Raw genomic sequence first — 26,476 nt, 5'->3', positions numbered from 1 at the left:
ATGCACTTGAATGTCACTTTTCACATAAACAGCAACTCCACCACCACTTCTGTTTGCCATCTGGGGAAAGTTTGTGTAGGACAGGTGTCTGTTGCGTTTGAACAAATTGTAATTTTCCAAGTGGAGACTCTCTGCGACAAAAGAGCCCCGCAGGTGTGTTTCTGTTAGGCACAAAACATCTGCTAGACACAATTCATGGTGACTTTTGATGTCATTAATGTGAGCTGGCAGTCCCTCTGTATTATGATGAACAATGGTGAAAACCTCTGACCTGCTCAGTGTTTGCCTCACGTGTAGAAGAGGCATCATGTCATCAAGGTTGGCTTGTCTCATGTTCTCAAGCGCTGCAGTGATTTCTGGGTTGGTGAATATTTTTTTCTCCTCCATATCAAGAAGATACAGTCCACTGAGAGACGTCACTCTACTGACAGCTACGTAGGCCATGCCGGGCTCAAAAATGCTCTTAAGAGAGACAACAGCTGATGTAGTTGTCATACCCTGTACCTTATGTATTGTACATGCAAAGGCCAGCTTCACTGGGAACTGTCTTCGTACCACTCCTTTCTGCTTCAGATTCTCCTCTGCTCTCTCAATGTACACCATGTCGTCTGCTGGTGTGCGGTTATTCTTTCCAGATGTCTCATTATCCATTTTAAGTCCAAGCTTGATGATGTGTTGGTCGTTTTCAGAGTGAACTACTCTAAGTAGTATTCCAAAAGCTCCATTAACCAAACCATTTTGTATGTCAATGTTTCTGGTGAGCATGACACGAGCTCCTTCTGCAACTTTCAGTGTGTCTGGTAACTCGTTTTTACCTCCTTTCAATGGTCTGTCTTGAAGTGCCATTCTGCCAGTTCTAGGATCTTTTCTATAATCATCTGCATGGATGTCAATGATATGAGTGTGGAGCAGAGCCAGTGTTGCAGAGTTGTGTGCATCCACTTCTTTATTAGTTGCAAAAATGTGCAACGCATCAGTTGGACAAAGGGCTGGTTCAGTTATGGCCTGTGACAACAAATTTCTATCTGCTTCGCAAAGCTCATCCAACTTTCCTTTCACACGAATTCTGTTCAGCATCTCTGCAAAGACAACATCATCTTTCTGACGCATAATCTCAGTCAGAGTGATCATCTGAAAATGCTCCCGCCACAGGTCGATCTCAGACGGGTCGTGCACACAGAGAGGTTTAGACTGTCACACTGGGGGTAGCTGATAGAAGTCTCCGACAGCAATGACTGACATGCCTCCAAAGGGTCTCCGAGTCCCTTTGATCTGTTTGAGTCTTGCATCTACATATGCAAACAGATGTCTTGACACCATAGACACTTCGTCAATGACGATTATTTCAGCATTCAAAAGTTCTGATCTGACTTCATCCAGCTGATTGCCAAGTCCCTGAATGGGAGGTTTTAAGCTTCTAGGCAGCTTGAGAAGAGAATGCAGTGTTGTTCCAGAAATGTTAAAAGCTGCAGTCCCAGTGAAAGCAGTTAACAGGACAGTGGGTTTTGATATGTCAACGTCGTCTGCATATCTAGGCACTTTGCTCAGTATCTTAGATGCTTCTGAGTAGATGCATTTGATAAGATGTGATTTTCCTGTTCCAGCACCACCATTAATATAAAAGAAAAACTGCTCTGGATTTAGAGCACAGACTCTTTTAATGCACCAGTCTCTAACTGCATAAAATATGCAGGCTTGCTTCTTGTTCAGATTCTGAAACATCTGACGTAACAATGTGGGATCAATAGCAGGGGGTTCCCTGATGGCTCTGACTTCTGTTGAAGCATCAGCCTGACGGCTGTAGTCGGGCACATCTTCCTGTTCATTTTCATTGTCTCGCTCTCTTTCTTGTTCGACAAGTGGCAACCTTACGAGATCTGATTCAGGTGCCAGATTACACCATTCGTCAGTCACACCTCTGTTCTGCTCATATTCCTCAACAGCGCTCTCGATCTCCTCACTGTTTTTCTCATATTTTTCTCTGTTTCTTTTGACAATGTGTTGCACGTACTCAAGATGGTCAGTACCTGGTAGCTGTACACAGCCAGCACCATAGAAAGCCTGATAGGTTGGCAACGATGGTGTTTTCAGTTCGTGGTCTGAACGATGAGGAAGGTACAGTTTAAGCAGTCTTCCGTAATATTGCTCTGGATGTTTTTCTTGTGAGCAGCGGTGAAATCTGATGATAGCAGGCTTATTGTTTTTGCGCCTTTGCACAAACCCCATCTCATTGAGAAGGGGCAAAACATCTTTACCTTTTTTCTGTTGGCCATAGACAATCCTGCAAGTAGCAGCAAAGTCTGCCATGCACATCTCCTCATACTCTGGTGTTTCAGGTCTGGCTTTGTATTTGTCATTCAAAGATGTCATCCAAACATTGGAAGACTCAGGTGTTGTGTTGTTCAGAACTGACAGGGGACGACTCATTTTCACAGGATTATCATCAGTTGGAATGAATATTACAGCACGTGAGCATTGCTTCATGTGAAGACCACATGCACGAGCAACACACTCCTGTGCACTGATCTCTCGCTTCTTTGAATATGCCTGCATGACGGCTCTCATTTCATCGCACTCATTTACACTGTCCTTATGGGAGTTCTCAATGACAGTTTTCAGGTACTCAGATAGCCCGCCCTCTTTTTTTGATATATATTTCATTAAATAATTTGCAGCACCAAAAGCATCTAAAACAAAGCTTATGTCGATATTACTGTTCCAGGCTTCAAGCAGATGTGGATTATAGCCGTTTATCCAAGAGTCTTTTGGATCACGCTTTAGTATGATCGTACTCCTCATGTTCATTTTATTCAGGTATCTCTCATATTCTGCATGTGTCAACTTGCATCTTTCCAAGAGCTGCTCTAAACTCATGGAAGCAGTTTCAGGTTCATTCAGCAGCTGGTTCAGTGGTCTGAGCTTGTTCTTTGCCGTTTCTACTTCCAGTGCATCATCCTCACTGGGTCTTGTGATCATTGTCTCATTGCAGGGTGGTTTGGGAAAACCAAAACGGCACCCGGAGCTTAAACTCCTAAAGCACGTCTTTGTGTGGTTCTTACTGTGTTTTTGCACTTCTGTTACTTTTTTGTACAGTTCAGGTTGTTTATGTGGATCAGGCAGCTGAGCTGTGATGTATTTGTTTATAAAATCAAGAACAGTTTGCTCATCATCCTCCTCAAACACAGGAGCACCTTCTACCCACAGGAGGCAGTGTATGTGTGGGCTTCCTCTGTGCTGAAACTCAACTCTGTAAAAGTAGTCAATGACTTTGCCAAGTGGCTCTGCGGGAGATAAGAGTAAATCTCTGAATAATGCTTCAACTCTCTTGTCAAACATGCGCATTGTTGTGACAGGATTGCTTCTCAGGATGTCACACTTTGCTGACCAGTCGAGTCCTTCAAAATTCACTTGTTCACCTTGCTGCCTTGTTATTGCCTCGATCACTTCAGGCCAGCGCATTTCAGCAGCTGAAAATGTGCAAAAGAACGTGGGAGTTCCCAACTGTCTGATCATGGCAAAAAGATCTCTTGTTGTTTTCTCCCAATAGGCTGGGGTTCCTCTCAGAGGCTGCATGAATCTCACTGCATCTTTATTTCGCACCAGTTTCTCCACCTCATGTTTATCTTGTAACATGCCTGAGGTTATTTTTCTACCATCTCTGGTCAGAGGCTTTGCCTTCCTTAACTGTACTGTCATGCTGGATGTAGCCAAGTGTATTTCAGTCACAAACTGTGCAAAGAACAAATAGTTTGTGTCTTTGGCAAAACGATCATCAATGCAGAAAAGTCTTGATTTGAAATACCCACTGGGGGATACTTTGATCAGCCTTCTTTCATCAAGTGTGTTTTGGCCTGTAGGAAACTGCACAGGGAAGGCCATGGCCTCCAGTTTAGGTGTTTTGAAAAAACTTATTGGATTGTTTCTCTCTGCAGGAGCAACAGAGTAGATTCCTTCACTGAAACATAATATCTCCTCAGCCACATCAGGGGGCTGCAAACAGGACTCGAGTGCAAAACCACCATTAGTCAGTCCATCTGCTTGCTCTGAATCATCTCTCATCTGTTCATGCGATTGTTCACCATCACAGGGTAACGTGTCAATGTCCTGTTCATTTTTATTTTGTGCTTCACTCAGTGCATTTTTCTCACAGCTGTCAATTTCCATTAAATCAGCCTCATCATAATCGTCCTCATTCATGTTTTCATCATCATCATCATCATCATCATCTTCATCAGGAAGTGTTGGATCACACAGCTCAGCATCATCTCTGATGCTCACATCCTTATACTGTGGGTGAATCTGCTTGAGTTTATGCAGTGCTTGCACAAGTTTAGACCAGCTTACAGTCTGAAACAGCTGATGACCTTTGTAAGACAAGCGTCTCTTCAGTTTTATTCTCATGACCTGAGAATTAATTCTCAATCGAGGCAATGCTTCAACAGTTTCCTGTACCTCGGATGGGACACAGACCACATTTCCTCTAATTGCTCTTTGTCTGCCTTTGGGAAGAGGAATGATCTTGGCAAATGGTATGCACTTGGCTATGAGATGTCTCTCCAGTATGTTGAGATCAGACAGTTCAGGTGGAGTATCAGCAAGATCCAGTTTATTGGCAACAGCAAGTGCTGGCATGGATCCATTTTTAAGATGATCGTGGCAGGTGTGACAAATCCACTCTCTCTTTCTCTCATCGGGAACATTGCACTGCTCATTTCTGCAGTTTTCATCACAAACATGAACAAATCTTCCAGTCAAACATGTTGCAACCACATGTGGGTTTTTGACATACTTTGACCTTGTGCAGGGTCGCACTTGGTTTGGAAATGAAGCCTTGAAACAGACAGTACATGGGTATGATGGTCCAGCTTTGATTTGTGATTTGAACACAGATATGGCCTCGTTGATCACACTGTTGTCACTCTCTTGGGTTTGTCTGTTCACCCATCTGTATTTCCTTTTTATTTTCATGGCACATCTCATGTTGTGCATAATCCTGAATGCAAGATTACTTTGATACCTGTCTCGCATTAGTTGTTTCATCAGTTGTCTCTGTCTCTCTCTGAATTCAAAGTTTTCTCGATACCTTTTAGTGATGTAGCTTTTTTTCTCCTCTCTGAAATCAGTATTCTCATAGTAACGTCTTTTTATATATTGTTTTTGTTTTTGTCTAACTTTAGCATTCTCACAGTAACGTCTTTTAACATACTGTTGTTGTTTCTGTCTGAATTCTGCATTCTCACAGTAACGTCTTTTAACATACTGTTGTTGTTTCTGTCTGAATTCTGCATTCTCACAGTAACGTCTTTTAACATACTGTTGTTGTTTCTGTCTGAATTCTGCTGCATTCTCACAGTAACGTCTTTTAACATACTGTTGTTGTTTCTGTCTGAATTCTGCATTCTCACAGTAACGTCTTTTAACATACTGTTGTTGTTTCTGTCTGAATTCTGCATTCTCACAGTAACGTCTTTTAACATACTGTTGTTGTTTCTTTCTGAATTCAGCATTCGCACGGTAACATCTTTTCATATACTGTTGTTTTTTCTGTCTAACTTCAGGATTGTTTTTATATGCCTCGCTTGTGCAAGATTTTTTCTTTTCTTTGTAATCTTTATTTGAAGCATACTTTTGTCGTTCTTTCCTTTTTTGGTTTTCTTTTCTCTGATTTCTGGGTTTCTCTGATGCCATTAATCTTCTTTTCATTTTGTGCCTTTGTTGTTTATTAACTTTTTTCAGTTTTTGTAAAACTATATCAGAAAGGTCACAGGCAGCAACATTGTTTATTGCAGCATTTGATTGACATGAAAAAACATCATTTGATGGAAGCAAATTTAATTCACTGCATAGTTCTTCAGTGGGTATATTAGGAGGTTCATTCTGATCTTCATATGATGTGAACTGAGTCATGTGGACTTCTTTTTGTTTCACCAGTGGCGTACAAATGGACATTTGACAAAAGATGTTCTCAGTCAGATCAGTGGTTGTGTTTCTCCTTGGAGTAGAGGAGTTTGCTTCATCAACAGTTGTATCAGAGTCAGTAGGTGCCACAGTAGTGGCAGCTGTTGGTCTGCAGACTGTGTCTGTGATACTATCACTCAGGTTGACTGTGCTCATACTGTAGAATTGCACAGGCTTCAGTTCATAGGTACAAGAAGGTGATATCTCCATCATTTCATAAGAATCTTGGAGCCTCTTAATCATGTCACTGAGGAGTGTGAATTTCAGCATCACAGCTGTACCACGATTACGTGACCATAGTGCTAGAGGAAGACCACTGGGTGTTCTGGGGTGTGGGTCAAAGAACCCATATTTGCCTGATGTGGATCTGAACACTGCAATACACAATCCACTCATAATCAGTAAGGCATACTGCACATCTGACAACAGGCAGCTCAGTCCTGCTTCTAAGCTGAGAAAGGTATCTACTGCTTCTTCTAAAGGTTCTTCAAATGTCCCATACCGGGAAAGCTGTGTCATGTTGATATGATACATAGACCTGCGAGCATCAACTTTGTCTGGCAGCTCATCGGTTGCCAAATGAATATTTTTAGGAAATCTTTTCTTGGCCTCTTTGTACATCACATCACCTTTATCCAAGACCAGATTAAGGTCAACTGTAGACATGTTTTCATTCTCATGAAGGAATCCAAGAAATGTGAGTGAGTTACATGTGCACTGCTTGTTTCTGGAGTCTCCATATTTAGGATGTGCCTGGCTGTGAGATGCACAGACATGTGTTACAGAGGGCTGGTTTTCAAAGTTCACTTTTTCTGCATGAGATGGTCCTGCCACATCACTGTGACGGCCTCTTTTCACAATATCAGCATAACCCACCTGTGGGGCACTTGAAACCTCATGTTGGTCTCTGTGGTTTACCAGATGTTCATTAAATTCATGCTGCAATCCAGTCTTCACAGCATCTGCATAGGATATCTGTTGTACATGTGCAGGAACATGTTGACCTGCCTGTTTGACACCATCAGCATTGGTCTTTGCAGACACAAAGTCTTCTGCAGAGCTCTGAGGAAAATCACACTCAGCTTGTTCACATGTTGGTTCTTTTTGAAACTCATGGAACTTCTTCCAGCGTTGTTTTGCAGCTTGTGACTTTTTCTGCTTTTTTGGCATTTTTACACACCTTTAAGTGTTTCTGTTAGTCTTTAGAAAATGTATTTGAAAAATAAGAGTGGCACACAGCAGATGTTTTCTTTGTCTTTATATTTCAGTTTTTATTTCTCAGAAACAGATGTCTTTGTTTGTTTGACAGTTTGTTCGTCAGTCGAGAGAATAATATGCACTCTCTTTATTGGCTTGGCACAACTTAGCAGCAAGCCCAGAATGAAAAACAGGTAGAGAGAAACTTTAGAAGAGAGAACAGACAGAGCAGGAGAGACACGGCTGGGAAATCACAATCAAACCGTGAATTAGAGTTTTCTTTGTTTGTTCAGTTTGTTCTCAGGTAGAGGCAATATATGCACTCTTTATTGCTTTAATGGCTTGGCGTTTTTCAGCAGCAAGCCAAGAGTGAAAAACAGGTAGAGAGAAAATTTAGAAGAGAGAACAGACAGAGCAGGAGAGACACGGCTTTAAATCAAACCGCAGAGTTTTCTTTGTTTGTTCAGTTTGTTCATAGGTTGAGGCAAAATATGCACTCTTTATTGCTTTATTGGCTTGGCGTTTTTCAGCAGCAAGCCAAGAGTGAAAAACAGGTAGAGAGAAAATTTAGCAGAGAGAACAGACAGAGCAGGAGAGACACGGCTTTAAATCAAACCGCAATAAGATTCTTGGTTTGGCAAAATTTCTCACAAACCACAGAGTGAAATACAGATGGAAAGAAGGCAGAGACAACAGGTGGAGCAGGACAGAGGATAGAGGGGTTGGGGGGTTGGGATGTGAGAGAGAAGACTGGAGATCTGGTCCTTGTTCTTCTTCTGCACACTGTGAACAAAAAACAAGAAAAAATAATAATTTTATTAAAATGATATCACATGGTAATTGTATAAACTAATTGTGACTACTGAAAAAGGACAAAATAAATATACTGCCGTCGGCTGCCACGTGCAAAAAGTTGCATAATTGGGCACTTTTTAAAAGAATAAATATTTAATTAAATTCAGCAATAATATTTTTAAATACAAATATGATTGAGTGAATTGTTAACTAATCACATGTAATGTGCAAAAATGTACGAAAAAAATATTTTAGCCCAATTGTTAAGCTGAACTTATGTGTATTTATTATAAAAATGTATTTAAAAGGTCTAGCACAAAGTTTGAACCCATCACTTTAAAGCTTATATTAGTCAGACTCTTTTTTTTTATTTTGGTGTACTTCTCTAACAGTATGTGCACACCTACCAGGCAAAGCACAGATGTGAGTCAAGTTCCTGAAAGTGTAAGACGAGAAATAACATGTTAGTTGTCTGTACAGTGTTATCAGACTAACAAAAAAACAAAGCCCACACGACATGATACACTGAACTTATAGAAGTGCTAACGCTAGCAGGAATGCTAGCGTTAGCACTTCAGTTAGTGTTAGCACTGCTGGTAGAACTAGCACTCTTACTGTTAAAACTGAGGCACAATGGCAATAATAAAGCTCATTTGTTACTTTTGTCTCACTGACCGCCAATAAATATCACAGGAATATCACAGGAATATTCTTTTTGTCAGTTAAAAACTGCTAAGGCTAGTGTTGGCACTATAGCTAGCGTTAGCATTGATGCTAGCATTAGCATCGAAGCTAGCATTAGCACTGCTACTAACAGCAAAAGTCATGAAGTACTCTTACTGTTAAAACTGAGGCACAATGGCAATAATAAATCTCATTTGTTACTTTTGTCTCACTGACCGCCAATAAATATCACAGGAATATCACAGGAATATTCTTTTTGTCAGTTAACAACTGCTAAGGCTAGTGTTAGCACTATAGCTAGCATTAGCATTGAAGCTAGCGTTAGCATTGAAGCTAGCGTTAGCATTCCTGCTACTAACAGCAAAAGTCATGAAGTACTCTTACTGTTAAAACTGAGCCACAATGGCAATAATAAATCTCATTTGTTACTTTTGTCTCACTGACCGCCAATAAATATCACAGGAATATCACAAGAATATTCTTTTTGTCAGTTAACAACTGCTAAGGCTAATGTTAGCACTATAGCTAGCATTAGCATTGAAGCTAGCGTTAGCACTGCTGCTAACAGCAAAAGTCATAAACCTATATAAATGGTAGCAAAGGTTATTCTTTTTTTGCTTTCTTTATTCTTTGAACTCTGTTGAACTTTAAAAAGACTTGATATGTGAGTTTAAATGTCAAACATGTATTTTTACCATCATAAAATTAAAACAGTGCTGTACTGAATGTATTGTACTTACCACAGCAGAGAGCAAAGCGGAATGACAACCGTTGGTGTAGTGATTAGTTAAAGACCGATGAGGCGTTCAGGTGGTGCTTGGAAATTTGAGCATCAGTTTGAACATCAATAATGAGCATATATATTTCTCTGTCATAGAGAGACAGAGAAAAAAATACACAAGACTCACCAGCATACAAATTGGTACTTTTTCTCTTTATGTCACTCATTCGCTTATACTCAGGAAAGAGGGCAACTGGCATTAAATGAGCAAATAAAAAGTCATCATCTTGAACTGTTTTATGGATTTTATTTTAAGACTACTTTGAGCGTATTTGTGGGGAGATAAACTATACAGACTAAAAACAGAGACATTAAATGAGATTAGATTATTTAAAATGTGGGAAAATACACTACAGACAGGTAGATGCTGTGAGCTTTAATTATCCAGTCAGAAAAGATTATTTTAAAGTCATCAACTGACTCAAACTGCCCAGATCTGAAAAACCTGTGTGGAGAAGACAAGTCCACCAATACACAATCAACTTGAATTTAACAGGGCAATAATTCAGTGCTCTATTCAGTTAGCCTATACTAACTACTGACATACTGTTAATCTGTGGCAAAAGCCTGTCAAACCTGTCTTATTGTACCTATTGAAAAAGTTAATCTTACTACAACTGCTTAGATATAACACACATTTTTGATTTAATCTTGGCAGAGTGAGAGAGAGCTTGTTAAGCAGGCAGGTGTGAGCCTGGTTGCTATAGTGACTGCACCCAATGGCTCCATACACACGACACAGACATGCACCTCACTTTTGCTGCTTAAAATGAACAGAAAAGTCAGGCCGAAACAAATCGTTCCCATATGAAAAGTACAAGTCGTATTGACGAAATTCTTTCACCGTGAGTGACAGCAATGTCTAGTCTACTGAATTCTCAGTTTTCATGCCTGTGGAGTTTATTATATGGACGTGGTGACAGTGGAAAGACACCATGCTCTTCTGATTTTCAAACGAACCTTCTGAGCCATTTTAACATTAGAGTCTATGGAAGAGTTGGAGGGAGGAGGCTGTGCATTGGTGACATTTACGAAAGAACCATAACACCTAGTACAATAGTAAACACATTGGATGAAAGAGGACAGCGATGGCTACGTTTTGAGGGTAAAATCATACCTGTAGAGCAAACGCTGCAGACACAGCAGCAGTTTTAAAAAAGATTTTAGGATTAATTTTTTTGCTCCTCTCACTCTAGCAGTTGAGCTGTCTCACTCTAGCCCCAACATTCCGTCCCATACACACCCATTATAAACTCTGAAACGGGTGAAAAAACATCATGAAACTTAAACTGGAACTGAAGAAAAAGTATAATAGATATTGAAAAGATAAATACAAGTTGAATAGTTGAATGTCTTGTCTTCGTTTTAAAGTTTGAATGGTGGCTCTATGTCAATGTATGTGGAAGTAGATACAGTTTAAAGAGGAGGAAGTTGAATGAGAATTTGAAGGGTCTCCCCATTGAAATACATGGGAAATTTTTGTTGAAAAAAGTTGAATAAAATTAAAAATATAAATGTTAAAAATGAGAAAAATAGAAGCAGTCATGTCCAAAAGAATAGGGATCTAATGGTGTTTGAATGGTTTTTCTAAGTTGAACGGTTTTGAAGGAGATAGATTACAAAAAACGTACGGAATCCATAATAATAAAATATAATAAAATAGAACTAGAAAGTGCATTTTCTGAAGAAACTGCAGTGTGAATGCTTGAATCTGAATGTATGCACTGAAATGAATTAATTGCTGAATTTTGAGTTAAAAATATTGAATGAGATTAAAAAAAAAACAAAAAAAAAACGAATTTAACCTGAAAACAAAGGTGCTGAACTGCTAAAAGCTGAAGGTTACACAGAAGAAGAAGTTGGAAAAAAGCTAAACATGTTTAAAATGTAAATAATAAAAAAATGAGTAATGACAAAAGAAAATTTAGAGTCAGAAAATCTCTGAATGAATATTAAAAGTTCAAATTCTTCTAACTGAAATGAACTTAAAAGATGAACAAAAATTCTGGAGAAAATGCAAACTTTAATATACAGCATAATGTTTTTCAGACATATACACATGTGTATATCATGTTTAATAGTATTACATACATCAATTTGTTTTGTATGTCATAGAAAATAAAAAAAAAATCTTAAGTCATATTTTACAGCTTCTTTCTGAAAAGGACTAGTAGAATAAATAAAAATAACTAAATTAAATAACTAAATAAAAAATAATAAGCAAGATATGAAATACATGAAAATTCAACTTTTAAAACCACAATCCTGAACCTTTAAATTGTGTTGGTTTCTTAGAACATGGCTGAACAGCTGTTTCTATCGTCCTACTTAATCTGTCTACACATCTTTTTATTACTCATTCTTCTTTATGTTTTAATGTAAACAGAGTCCACACAGTGGTAAAAGAGAACTGTATAGAGATTTTTGAGTAAACTCAAATGAAAGCCTAAGGTGGTGACACAGTTTAACACGTGCAAATAATCAAATAAACACATTAGTCCTTTTTGTGAACATGGATAAATAAGTATCCATACAGCATTGTTCAGCCATGCCACTAAATGCTTTTTTACACATTGTTTTAACCTGGGCTCAGACACAAAGTCCCAAAATTAGTTAGTCCCTGACTTTGAGTTGTGGTTATGACTAATTATTATACACAAGGCTTTATCTATCTAAACTCTAAGTACACAAATATGAAAAAAAACCTATACTTACCAGCTGATACCCCACACTACACACTAGGTGTGCCATGTGACCTGAAACTTTGGTACAAAATCATCATAATCATTCTGTTAACACTGTTTTTTAACACTGTTTGTGTTGCTGTTCAGCAGTTTAAAATGTTTTAGATTGGATTACATGGAATGAATTTGAATTTTCTTGGGGGGTTTTGTGTGTGTTTTGTTCTTAGCAGATTTTTTCTTCCATAACGTTGAATTCCAGTTACCACATTTCTGGCCATATGACATCCCGAGTGCCCACTTAAAAAAATCCCCACAGTTAATTCAACATTAAAACAAAATAAAAATATGTTAAATAAATAAAGGTTTGCTCTGTGATGAAATACTAAATAAGCATACATTGTACAGAGCACTAACAATGACAACAATCCTTTAGCCTGTTGATCAGAGAGAGGCAGTCATTATGTCCATTTAAAACCTGTAATCACAGAGCACAACGTTTCTGTGAAACTATGAAGTCCCATATGATCCTCATCATGTCCAGTGACTTCAGAGTGGATCCTCCCTGTCATCCGGCCAGTGTTTGATGTGTGGCAAGCAGCACAGAAGCAGGATAGCTGAGGACTTTAAAAGAAGAGCAGAAAACAGGAATATGTAGTTGTAAATGTAAATATCAGTGATACTTGTCTTGTCAAAGGGAATAAAATAATGAAAATGTTAACTTACACACTCATTTAGGGAGGATCTTGACACTGCACAGAGGAGGCACAGTCAGTCTGACAATGATGGTGATCTCCAGGGATGTTTTCCTGCAGCAACATTCCTGCCAACTGGCCGTATGATCCAGAGTAGTTGGTTTGTAATAAACAGAAAGGTGTATATGTTAGGTAGTGTGCACTCAGAGCTGGTCCTAAGAAACAAACACATCCTGTAATAAACTGAATACCTGTAGTAGTGCTGCTGCAAATATGAAGCCCTTCTATCATGAGTGGTTTCAAAGAAGGTGTTTTGGAGGCTCAGTCACAGAAACTGTGCAGTCTGTTCAGTCCTGAGTGTCTCGGCTCTGAAGGGGATGGATCACAGAGGGAAACACCTGAGTACAGACATTACAATACACTCTAACACTCCTAAGGTCAAGTGAAAACACAATTTAAACACTTCACAAAGAATGAATACATGTTTTCATGGAAATAATGTCATTAACCCTTTTTGTTGTTAGTAAATCTCACCGACTGCTTGTGGGACAAGCTAGAAGGAAGACTTATCACAGAATCTCTCCTGTGCTCCAGATGTGAAGTCTCAGGCTCTGATCGTATGGCGATGAAGATGGTGATGATGAAGTTTCTCTGATCTGTGGCATTACAGTTTCTAGCTGCTATGTGCTTCACATTGTTGGATTTTACATGTGAAGATTGGAGAAGACACAGGAGGACTGTGTCTTGCTTAAAAAAAAAAAAAGAAAAAAAAAAGGAAACCTAACAGGAAAGGAAACCCCCCCTCAACTCCCACCGTACCCCCCCCCCCCCTCCCACTCAACTCCCCAACCTCACACCATCCAATGTCTATACAAATGTAGGGTATCAGCTGGTAACAGAAAGCAAGTGTAACATATGCACTACATATGTAACACTGCTGAAACATTTCTGGCCAGAAATGTGCAGTTATCAACCCAGACCCACCCTGATGATTGCACTGGCCAGAAACATGATAAAAGCTCATAAAAATTTATGTTTCATAGAAAAATTTGTCCAAAAATATAATTGTGTACTTTTGAAAAAGTTTAAAGTTTATAACAAACCAAAATAATAATATTTTTGTAAATAGTATTTCAAAATAGAGGCACACATAAAGTGGCTTAACTGTCATTATTGCTGTAATTAGGTTTGTTTGTTTGTTTGTTTGTTTGTTTGTTTTTTTAAAAAGCAACCTTTAGTCATTATTGTTCTCTCAGAAACAATGAAGAAGCTGTTGAACATTTATGTGTTGTGTGGGCAATCCTCTGGTCCACCCTCCCTCCCTCCCAGCCACAGTGAGACTGGGGCAGCCTGGCAGGATGTTGAAGCCTGGCTGCAGAGAGGATATGCCTACACTATTCATTTTAAACTGCTATATTTGATTTTTCTGACATTTATAGGTTACTGTTAGTGAATTTTAGATTTTCTGTAATAAATAAAATTGTCATCTTTTACTGATATCATTACTTAATTCATGTAATTGTATTTTATGTAAACAATTCAAACATTATACTGCAATGCAGGGCGTCAACTTTTAAATAGCGCTCTACTTTCTTAAGTCATTCAAAAATATAGAAATTACTTACTGTATTCAAAGATCTAGATCATGAATCATCACAGGACAATACACAGTATACTGGGTCATGGTAACTATGGTATGTCTTCATGACTCCAGAATGGAGACATCGATCTGACTGAGAAATGAAAATTAGGTCAAGCAGTGTGTTCTTCTCTGTGGTAGGGGCAGTGATGACCTGTGCGTATCCCCTAGACTCAAACAACTCCATGATTGGTTTGTTTGCACTGGATAAAACATTCTCATTAAAATCACCACAAACTATGATGGGATGACAGTCCATGATCTCCAATGAGTCTAATAGGCTTACCAGGTTTTTCAGGAATGGCCTCAGAGTGTAGTCTGGAGGTCTGTATACAACTGCAATCAGAGCACTGACTGGTGCTTCAACCTTTAAAGCCAGAAATTCAAGGTCAGTTACATTATGGATGTACTGTTTTTCATGCACTTGAATGTCACTTTTCACATAAACAGCAACTCCACCACCACTTCTGTTTGCCATCTGGGGAAAGTTTGTGTAGGACAGGTGTCTGTTGCGTTTGAACAAATTATAATTTTCCAAGTGGAGACTCTCTGCGACAAAAGAGCCCCGCAGGTGTGTTTCTGTTAGGCACAAAACATCTGCTAGACACAATTCATGGTGACTTTTGATGTCATTAATGTGAGCTGGCAGTCCCTCTGTATTATGATGAACAATGGTGAAAACCTCTGACCTGCTGAGGGTTTGTCTCACGTGTAGAAGAGGCATCATGTCATCAAGGTTGGCTTGTCTCATGTTCTCAAGTGCTGCAGTGATTTCTGGGTTGGTGAATATTTTTTTCTCCTCCATATCAAGAAGATACAGTCCACTGAGAGACGTCACTCTACTGACAGCTACGTAGGCCATGCCGGGCTCAAAAATGCTCTTAAGAGAGACAACAGCTGATGTGGTTGTCATACCCTGTACCTTATGTATTGTACATGCAAAGGCCAGCTTCACTGGGAACTGTCTTCGTACCACTCCTTTCTGCTTCAGATTCTCCTCTGCTCTCTCAATGTACACCATGTCGTCTGCTGGTGTGCGGTTATTCTTTCCAGATGTCTCATTATCCATTTTAAGTCCAAGCTTGATGATGTGTTGGTCGTTTTCAGAGTAAACTACTCTAAGTAGTTTTCCAAAAGCTCCATTAACCAAACCATTTTGTATGTCAATGTTTCTGGTGAGCATGACACGAGCTCCTTCTGCAACTTTCAGTGTGTCTGGTAACTCGTTTTTACCTCCTTTGAATGGTCTGTCTTGAAGTGCCATTCTGCCAGTTCTAGGATCTTTTCTAAAATCATCTGCATCGATGTCAATGACATGAGTGTGGAGCAGAGCCAGTGTTGCAGAGTTGTGTGCATCCACTTCTTTATTAGTTGCAAAAATGTGCAATGCATCAGTCGGACAATGGGCTGGTTCAGTTATGGCCTGTAACAACAAATCTCTATCTGCTTCGCAAAGCTCATCCAACTTTCCTTTTACACGAATTCTGTTCAGCATCTCTGCAAAGACAACATCATCTTTCTGACGCATAATCTCAGTCAGAGTGATCATCTGAAAATGCTCCCGCCACAGGTCGATCTCGGATGGGTTGTGCACACAGAGAGGTTTAGACTGTCGCACTGGGGGTAGCTGATAGAAGTCTCCAACAGCAATGACTGACATGCCTCCAAAGGGTCTCCGAGTCCCTTTGATCTGTTTGAGTCTTGCATCTACATATGCAAACAGATGTCTTGACACCATAGACACTTCGTCAATGACGATTATTTCAGCATTCATAAGTTCTGATCTGACTTCATCCAGCTGATTGCCAAGTCCCTGAATGGGAGGTTTTAAGCTTCTAGGCAGCTTGAGAAGAGAATGCAGTGTTGTTCCAGAAATGTTAAATGCTGCAGTCCCAGTGAAAGCAGTTAACAGGACAGTGGGTTTTGATATGTCAACGTCGTCTGCATATCTGGGCACTTTGCTCAGTATCTTAGATGCTTCTGAGTAGATGCATTTGATAAGATGTGATTTTCCTGTTCCTGCACCACCATTAATATAAAAGAAAAACTGCTCTGGATTTAGAGCACAGACTCTTTTAATGCACCAGTCTCTAACTGCATAAAATATGCAGGCTTGCTTCTTGTTCAGATTCTGAAACATCTGACGTAACAATGTGGGATCAATAGCAGGGGGTTCCCTGATGGCTCTGACTTCTGTTGAAGCATCAGCCTGACGGCTGTAGTCGGGCACATCTTCCTGTTCATTTTCATTGTCTCGCTCTCTTTCTTGTTCAACAAGTGGCAACCTTACGAGATCTGATTCAGGTGCCAGATTACACCATTCGTCAGTCACACCTCTGTTCTGCTCATATTCCTCAACAGCGCTCTCGATCTCCTCACTGTTTTTCTCATATTTTTCTCTATTTCTTTTGACAATGTGTTGCACGTACTCAAGACGATCAGTACCTGGTAGCTGTACACAGCCAGCACCATAGAAAGCCTGATAGGTTGGCAAAGATGGTGTTTTCAGTTCGTGGTCTGAACGATGAGGAAGGTACAGTTTAAGCAGTCTTCCATAATATTGCTCTGGATGTTTTTCTTGTGAGCAGTGGTGAAATCTGATGATAGCAGGCTTATTGTTTTTGCGCCTTTGCACAAACCCCATCTCATTGAGAAGGGGCAAAACATCTTTACCTTTTTTCTGTTGGCCATAGACAATCCTGCAAGTAGCAGCAAAGTCTGCCATGCACATCTCCTCATACTCTGGTGTTTCAGGTCTGGCTTTGTATTTGTCATTCAAAGATGTCATCCAAACATTGGAAGATTCAGGTGTTGTGTTGTCCAGAACTGACAGGGGACGACTCATTTTCACAGGATTATCATCAGTTGGTATGAATATTACAGCACGTGAACATTGCTTCATGTGAAGACCACATGCACGAGCAACACATTCTTGTGCACTGATCTCTCGCTTCTTTGAATATGCCTGCATGACGGCTCTCATTTCATCGCACTCATTTACACTGTCTTTATGGGAGTTCTCAATGACAGTTTTCAGGTACTCAGATAGCCCGCCCTCTTTTTTTGATATATATTTCATTAAATAATTTGCAGCACCAAAAGCATCTAAAACAAAGCTTATGTCGATATTACTGTTCCAGGCTTCAAGCAGATGTGGATTATAGCCATTTATCCAAGAGTCTTTTGGATCACGCTTTAGTATGATCGTACTCCTTGTGTTCATTTTATTCAGGTATCTCTGATATTCTGCATGTGTCAAGTTGCATCTTGCCAAGAGCTGCTCTAAACTCATGGAAGCAGTTTCAGTTTCATTCAGCAGCTGGTTCAGTGGTCTGAGCTTGTTCTTTGCTGTTTCTACTTCCAGTGCATCATCCTCACTGGGTCTTGTGATCATTGTCTCATTGCAGGGTGGTTTGGGAAAACCAAAACGGCACCCGGAGCTTAAACTCCTAAAGCACGTCTTTGTGTGGTTCTTACTGTGTTTTTGCACTTCTGTTACTTTCTTGTACAGTTCAGGTTGTTTATGTGGATCAGGCAGCTGAGCTGTGATGTATTTGTTTATAAAATCCACAACAGTTTGCTCATCATCCTCCTCAAACACAGGAGCACCTTCTACCCACAGGAGGCAGTGTATGTGTGGGCTTCCTCTGTGCTGAAACTCAACTCTGTAAAAGTAGTCAATGACTTTGCCAAGTGGCTCTGCGGGAGATAAGAGTAAATCTCTGAATAATGCTTCAACTCTCTTGTCAAACATGCGCATTGTTGTGACAGGATTGCTTCTCAGGATGTCACACTTCGCTGACCAGTCAAGTCCTTCAAAATTGACTTGTTCACCTTGCTGCCTTGTTATTGCCTCAATCACTTCAGGCCAGCGCATTTCAGCAGCTGAAAATGTGCAAAAGAACGTGGGAGTACCCAACTGTCTGATCATGGCAAAAAGATCTCTTGTTGTTTTCTCCCAATAGGCTGGGGTTCCTCTCAGAGGCTGCATGAATCTCACTGCGTCTTTATTTCGCACCAGTTTCTCCACCTCATGTTTATCTTGTAACATGCCTGAGGTTATTTTTCTCCCATCTCTGGTCAGAGGCTTTGCCTTTCTTAACTGTATTGTCATGCTGGAAGTAGCCAAGTGTATTTCAGTCACAAACTGTGCAAAGAACAAATAGTTTGTGTCTTTGGCAAAACGATCATCAATGCAGAAAAGTCTTGATTTGAAATACCCACTGGGGGATACTTTGATCAGCCTTCTTTCATCAAGTGTGTTTTGACCTGTAGGAAACTGCACAGGGAAGGCCATGGCCTCCAGTTTAGGTGTTTTGAAAAAACTTATTGGATTGTTTCTCTCTGCAGGAGCAACAGAGTAGATTCCTTCACTGAAACATAATATCTCCTCAGCCACATCAGGGGGCTGCAAACAGGACTCGAGTGCAAAACCACCATTAGTCAGTCCATCCGCTTGCTCTGAATCATCTCTCATCTGTTCATGCGATTGTTCACCATCACAGGGTAACATGTCAATGTCCTGTTCATTTATATTTTGTGCTTCACTCAGTGCATTTTTCTCACAGCTGTCAATTTCCATTAAATCAGCCTCATCATAATCGTCCTCATTCATGTTTTCATCATCATCATCATCATCATCTTCATCAGGAAGAGTTGGATCACACAGCTCAGCATCATCTCTGATGCTCACATCCTTATACTGTGGATGAATCTGCTTGAGTTTATGCAGTGCTTGCACAAGTTTAGACCAGCTTACAGTCTGAAACAGCTGATGACCTTTGTAAGACAAGCGTCTCTTCAGTTTCACTCTGATCACCTGACAATTAATTCTCAATCGAGGTAGTGTTTCAACAGTTTCCTGTACCTCTGATGGGACACAGACCACATTTCCTCTAATTGCTCTTTGTCTGCCTTTGGGAAGAGGAATGATCTTGGCAAATGGTATGCACTTGGCTATGAGATGTCTCTCCAGTATGTTGAGATCAGACAGTTCAGGTGGAGTATCAGCAAGATCCAGTTTATTGGCAACAGCAAGTGCTGGCATGGATCCATTTTTAAGATGATCGTGGCAGGTGTGACAAATCCACTCTCTCTTTCTCTCATCGGGAACATTGCACTGCTCATTTCTGCAGTTTTCATCACAAACATGAACAAACTTTCCTGTCAAACATGTTGCAACCACATGTGGGTTTTTGACATAATTTGACCTTCTGCAGGGTCGTACTTGGTTTGGAAATGAAGCCTTGAAGCATACAGTACATGGGTATGATGGTCCAGCTTTGATTTGTGATTTGAACACAGATATGGCCTCGTTAATCACACTGTTGTCACTCTCTTGGGTTTGTCTGTTCACCCATCTGTATTTCCTTTTTATTTTCATTGCACATCTCATATTGTGCATAATCCTGAAGGCAAGATTACTTTGATACCTGTCTCGCATTAGTTGTTTCATTAGTTGTCTGTGTCTTACTCTGAATGCGTCATCACGTGCATAACGCTGAGTCACTCGAGATCTCTGTCTCTCTCTGAATTCAGGGTTTTCTTGATACCTTTTAGTGATATAGTTTTTTTGTTTTTGTCTAAATTCAGCATTGTCACAGTAGCGTCTTTTAATATATTGTTGTTGTTTCTTTCTGAATTCATCGTTCTCACAGTAGCGTCTTTTAATATATTGTTGTTGTTTCTTTCTGAATTCATCGTTCTCACAGTAGCGTCTTTTAATATATTGTTGTTGTTTCTTTCTGAATTCATCGTTCTCACAGTAGCGTCTTTTAATATATTGTTGTTGTTTCTTTCTGAATTCATCGTTCTCACAGTAGCGTCTTTTAATATATTGTTGTTGTTTCTTTCTAACTGTAGCATTCTCAGAAAAACGTTTTTTAACATATTGTTTTTGTTTCTTTCTGAATTCATCATTTTCACAGTAACGTCTTTTCATATACTGTTGTCTTTTCTGTCTGACTTCAGGATTGTTTTTATATGCCTCGCTTGTGCAAGATTTTTTCTTTTCTTTGTAATTTTTATTTGAAGCATACTTTTGTTGTTCTTTCCTTTTTTGGTTTTCTTTTCTCTTATTTCTGGGTTTCTCTGATGCCATTAATCTTCTTTTCATTTTGTTCCTTTGTTGTTTATTAACTTTTTTCAGTTTTTGTAAAACTATATCAGAAAGGTCACAGGCAGCAACATTTGTTATGGCAGCATTTGATTGACATGAAAAAGCATCACTTGATGGAAGGAAACTTAATTCACTGCATAGTTGTTCAGTGGGTATATTAGGAGGTTCATTCTGATCTTCATATGATGTGAACTGAGTCATTTGGTCTTCTTTTTGTTTCACCATTTGACAAAAGATGTTCTCAGTCAGATCAGTGGTTGTGTTTCTCCTTGGAGAAGAGGGGTTTGCTTCATCAACAGTTGCATCAGAGTGAGTAGGTGCCACAGCAGTGGCAGCTGTTGGTCTGCAGACTGTGTCTGTGATAGTATCACTCAGGTTGACTGTGCTCATACTGTAGAACTGCACAGGCTTCAGCTCATAGTTACAAGAAGGTGATATCTCCATCATTTCATAAGAATCTTGGATCCTCTTAATCATGTCACTGAGGAGTGTGAATTTCAGCATCACTGCTGTACCACGATTACGTGACTGTAGTAGTAGAGGAAGACCACTGGGTGTTCTGGAGTGTGGATCAAAGAAACCATATTTGCTTGATGTGGATCTGAACACTGCTATACACAATCCACTCATAATCAGTAAGGCATACTGCACATCTGACAACAGGCAGCTCAGTCCTGCTTCTAAGCTGAGAAAGGTATCTACTGCTTCCTCTGGAGGTTCTTCAAATGTCCCATACCGGGAAGGCTGTGTCATGTCGACATCATACATAGACCAGCGAGCATCAACTTTGTCTGGCAGCTCATCGGTTGCCAAATGAATATTTTTAGGAAATCTTTTCTTGGCCTCTTTGTACATCACATCACCTTTGTCCAAGACCAGATTAAGGTCAGCTGTAGTCATGTTTTCATTCTCATGAAGGAATGCAAGAAATGTGAGTGAGTTACATGTGCACTGCTTGTTTCTGGAGTCTCCATACTTGGGATGAGCCTGGCTGTGAGATGCACAGACCTGTGTAACAGATGGCTGATTTTCAAGGTTCATTCTTTCTGCATGAGATGGTCCTGCCACATCACTGTGACAGCCTCTTTTCAAAAAATCAGCATAACCCACCTGTGGGTCACATGACACCTCATGTTGTTCATTAAATTCATGCTGCAGTCCACTCTTTACAGCATCAGCATAAGATACCTGTTGTACATGTGCAGGAACATGTTGACCTGCCTGTTTGACACCATCAGCATTGGTCTTTGTAGACACACTGTCTTCTGCAGAGCTCTGAGGAAAATCAAACTCAGCCTGTTCACATATTGGTACACTGTGAAACTCATGGAACTTCTTCCAGCGTTGTTTTGCAGCTTGTGACTTTTTCTGCTTCCTTGGCATTTTCACACACCTGTGTTTCTTAGGCTTTAGAAAATATGTTTATAAAATAAGAGTGGCACACACCAGGAGATGTTCTCTTTGTCTTTATATTTCAGTTTTTATTTGTCAGAAACAGTTGTCTTTCGTTTGACAGTTTGTTCTTCAGTCAAGAGAATATTATGCACTCTCTTTATTAGCTTGGCATTTTTCAGCAGCAAGCCAAGAGTGAAAAACAGGTAGAGAGAAAATTTAGAAGAGAGAACAGGCAGAGCAGGAGAGACACGGCTGGGAAATCACAATCAAACCGTGAATTAGAGTTTTCTTTGTTTGTTCTCAGGTAGAGGCAATATATGCACTCCTTATTGCTTTAATGGCTTGGCGTTTTTCAGCAGCAAGCCAAGAGTGAAAAACAGGTAGAGAGAAAATTTAGAAGAGAGAACAGGCAGAGCAGGAGAGACACGGCTTGGAAATCAAACCGCAGATTTTTCTTTGTTTGTTCAGTTTGTTCATAGGTTGAGGCAAAATATGCACTCTTTATTGTTTTGTTGGCTTGGCGTTTTTCAGCAGCAAGCCAAGAGTGAAAAACAGGTAGAGAGAAAATTTAGCAGAGAGAACAGACAGAGCAGGAGAGACACGGCTTTGAAATCAAACCGCAAAAGGATTGTTGGTTTGGCAAAATTTCTCACAAACCACAGAGTGAAATACAGATGGAAAGAAGGCAGAGACAACAGGTGGAGCAAGACAGAGGACAGAGGGGTTGGGGGGTTGGGATGTGAGAGAGAAGACTGGAGATCTGGTCCTTGTTCTTCTTCTTCTACACACTGTGAACAAAAAAACAAGAAAAATATAATAATTTTATTAAAATAATATCACATGGTAATTGTATGAACTAATTGTGACTACTGAAAAAGGACAAAACAAATATTCAAGCTAAACTGTTGTCGGCTGCCATGTGCAAAAAGTTGCATAATTGGGCACTTTTTAAAATAATAAATATTTAATTAAATTCAGCAATAATATTTTTAAATACAAATATGATTGAGTGAATCATTAACTAATCACATGTAGTGTGACTACAAAAATATACGAAAAAAAATATTTAGCCCAATTGTTAAGCTGCACTTGTGTGTATTTGTTATAAAATTGTGTTTAAAAGGTCTAGCAAAAACTTTGAACCCATCACTTTACAGTTTATATTATTCAGATTTTTTATTTTTATTTTGGTCTGCTTCTCTTACAGTATGTGCACACCTACCAGGCAAAGCACAGATGTCAGTCAAGTTCCTGAAAGTGTAAGAGGAGAAATAATATGTTAGTTGTCTGTACAGTGTTATCAGACTAACAGAAATACAAAGCCCACACGACATGATACACTGAACTTATAATTAGCAGGTTATAGAATAATATAGCACACTAAAAGACACAGCAGCCATTTTATAATTCAAACTAATTACCTGAAGTATTGCCACTTATGTAAGACTGTTAGACTGTTACTAGCCTTAGCATTCCAGCTAGCATTAGCACTTCAGTTAATGTTAGCATTGCAGCTAGCGTTAGCATTGCAGCTAGCGTTAGCATTCTTACTGTTAAAACTGAGCCACAATGGCAATAATAAAGCTCATTTGTTACTTTTGACTCAGTGACTGCCAATAAATATCACAGGGATATCACAGGAATATTCTTTTTGTCAGTTAACAATTGCTAAGGCTAGTGTTAGCACTATAGCTGGCATTAGCATTAGCATTGAAGCTAGCGTTAGCATTTCAGCTAGCGTTAGCATTGCAGCTAGCGTTAGCATTGCAGCTAGCGTTAGCATTCTTACTGTTAAAACTGAGCCACAATGGCAATAATGAAGCTCATTTGTTACTTTTGTCTCAGTGACCGCCAATAAATATCACAGGGATTTCACAGGAATATTCTTTTTGTCAGTTAACAATTGCTAAGGCTAGTGTTAGCACTATAGCTGGCGTTAGCATTAGCATTGAAGCTAGCGTTAGCACTGCTGCTAACAGCAAAACATCATAAACCTGTATAAATGATAGCGAAGGTTATTCTTTTTTTTTTTTCTTTCTTTATTCTTTGAACTCTGTTGGACTTGATATGTGAGTTTAAATGTCAAACGTATTTTTACCATCATAAAAATAAAACACTGCAGTACTGATTGTATTGTACTTACCACAGCAGAGAGCAAAGCGGAATGACGACAGTTGGTCCAGTGATGGGTTAAAAACAGATGAGGCGTTCAGGTGGTGCTTGGAAATTTGAGCATCAGTTTGAACAGCATTAATGAGCATATACATGTCTGTGTGTTGGTCTGTGTGTGTGACAGACATAGAGAGATAGAGGGAAAAAATACACTATACTAGTGTACAAATTGGTACTTTTCTCCCAAGTATAAGCGAATGAGTGACATATAGAAAAACAGGGCAACTGGCATTAAATGAGCAAATAAAAAGTATTAAATCTTGAACTGTTTTGTGGGTTTTATTTTAAGACTACTTTGAGTGTATTCGTGGGGAGATAAACTATACAGACTATAAACAGAAACATTAAATGAGATTAGATTAGTTAAACGTTAGTTAAAAGGTGGGGAAATTAACTACAGACAGGTAGATGCTGTGAGCTTTAATTATCCAGTCAGAAAAGATTATTTTAAAGTCATCAACTGACTCCAGATCTGAAAAACCTGTGTGCAGAAGACAAGTCCACCAATACACAATCAGCTTGCATTTAGCAGGGCAATCAGAATGCTCTATTCAGTTGGCCTACACTAACTACTGACATACTATTTGTCTGAATTATTAACGGAGCCAAGATGCAGACTGCTTAAGTAGAGAGCGAGCTTTATTAACACGAAGGCAAAACAAACAGGAACGTGGTGTACAAAAAACACCTAAGAGTAACCTAAACTGGAAAAGGCTAAGCAAAAACAAACATGAAACAGAGATGCAGGGAGATGTAGAAAACATAGGGAAGCCACACAGGGCAACGGAGGGCGATACACAGATGAACCAGCCGCAAACACAAGGCTTAAATACACAGAGGGATAACGAGGGAATGAGACACAGAAGGAGGGCACAGCTGGGAGTAATCAGACATGATTGTCTGACATGTAATCTGAACACACTGAGATTGGACACGGACCTTCAACGTAAAACAGGAAACACACCGACAGAACAAAACCCACACAAACTTAACACAGACTAGGGAACACAGAACATAGGAACATGAAATGTGAAAAAGGAGCACAAAATCCCATAATAATAATAAACTTAAATATAAACAAGGAGTCACAGACTCTGGACAATGACACTATTATTCTGTGACCCCTTTCAAATCTGCTTAATGGCATCTGTTGGAAAAACTGCTTCTAAATCCAAAATTGTAATTCCTGTCAAGCCAGCTTTTAAACCATGGAGATCCAGAGGAATTTTTCTACACAACAGCATGTTCTTTATGTTCCCGCTGTCAAAAATGTGGTCACAGGAGTAATTTAAAAGGTGGGGTCTTTTCTGCTGTTGAGACAAACTCCTGACTGAAAACAATGTATTTCTATGGGTCAGTTAGGAGGTTATCTATCTACTTGGATCTACACAGTTCAAAAAGTTTACATCTCAATGTTTTGAAAGACACGGTGTTGGAAAGAGAACAACAATGGCTACGTTTTGAGGGTAAAATGATGGCTGTAAAGCAAACACTGTGGACACAGCAGCAGTTGAAAGAGAAGTGTTTAAGATGAATCTTGGCAGACTGAGAGAGAGCTCGTTAAGCAGGCAGGTGTGAGCCTGGTTGCTATAGTGACCGCACCCAATGGCTCCATACACACGACACAGACATGCACCTCACTTTTGCTGCTTAAAATGAACAGAAAAGTCAGGCCCAAACAAATTCTTCCCAAATGAAAAGTACATGTCGTATTGACAAAATTCTTTCACCGTGAGCGACAGCCATGTCTAGTCTACCTAATTCTCAGTTTTCATGCCTGTGGAGTTTATTATATGGACGTGGTGACAGTGTAAAGACACCATGCTCTTCTGATTTTCAAACGAACCTTCTGAGCCATTTTAACATTAGAGTCTATGGAAGAGTTGGAGGGAGGAGGCTGTGCATTGGTGACATTTATGAAAGAACCATAACACCTAGTACAATAGTAAACACATTGGATGAAAGAGGACAGCCATGGCTACGTTTTGAGGGTAAAATCATACCTGTAGAGCAAACGCTGTGGACACAGCAGCAGTTTTAAAAAAGATTTTAAGATTAATTTTTTTGCTCCTCTCACTCTAGCAGTTGAGCTGTCTCACTCTAGCCCCAACATTCCGTCCCATACACACCCATTATAAACTCTGAAACGGGTGAAAAAACATCATGAAACTTAAACTGGAACTGAAGAAAAAGTATAATAGATATTGAAAAGATAAATACAAGTTGAATAGTTGAATGTCTTGTCTTCGTTTTAAAGTTTGAATGGTGGCTCTATGTCAATGTATGTGGAAGTAGTAAGAGTTTAAAAATGAGTAAGTTGAATGAGAATTTGAAGGGTCTCCCCATTGAAATACATGGGAA

General features: G+C 39.5%; 1 protein-coding gene and 3 long non-coding RNA genes across 4 annotated transcripts in view; 1 reads left to right on the top strand and 3 right to left on the bottom strand.

Moving 5' to 3' along the window:
- Window positions 1–26,476, top strand: part of LOC145426160 (ribonuclease inhibitor-like) — a 195,015-nt gene that overhangs the window by 111,236 nt on the left and 57,303 nt on the right. The window lies entirely within an intron of this gene.
- Window positions 7,204–9,824, bottom strand: LOC113037024 (uncharacterized). The gene is made up of 3 exons (XR_013905931.1): window positions 9,375–9,824; window positions 8,358–8,386; window positions 7,204–7,938 (listed from the first exon to the last, which is right to left on the bottom strand). It is a non-coding gene; the product is annotated as an uncharacterized LOC113037024 (long non-coding RNA).
- LOC145425273 (uncharacterized) lies at window positions 12,001–13,388 on the bottom strand. The gene is made up of 2 exons (XR_013905930.1): window positions 12,823–13,388; window positions 12,001–12,720 (listed from the first exon to the last, which is right to left on the bottom strand). It is a non-coding gene; the product is annotated as an uncharacterized LOC145425273 (long non-coding RNA).
- On the bottom strand, window positions 22,015–23,246 carry LOC145425283 (uncharacterized). The gene is made up of 2 exons (XR_013905942.1): window positions 23,166–23,246; window positions 22,015–22,731 (listed from the first exon to the last, which is right to left on the bottom strand). It is a non-coding gene; the product is annotated as an uncharacterized LOC145425283 (long non-coding RNA).

The sequence above is a fragment of the Astatotilapia calliptera genome, chromosome 3 (genome assembly GCF_964374335.1).
Source record: "Astatotilapia calliptera chromosome 3, fAstCal68.1, whole genome shotgun sequence".
NCBI lineage: Eukaryota > Metazoa > Chordata > Actinopteri > Cichliformes > Cichlidae > Astatotilapia > Astatotilapia calliptera.
Note: the sequence above shows the minus strand (reverse complement) of the source record. Positions and strands in the feature narration are given on the sequence as shown.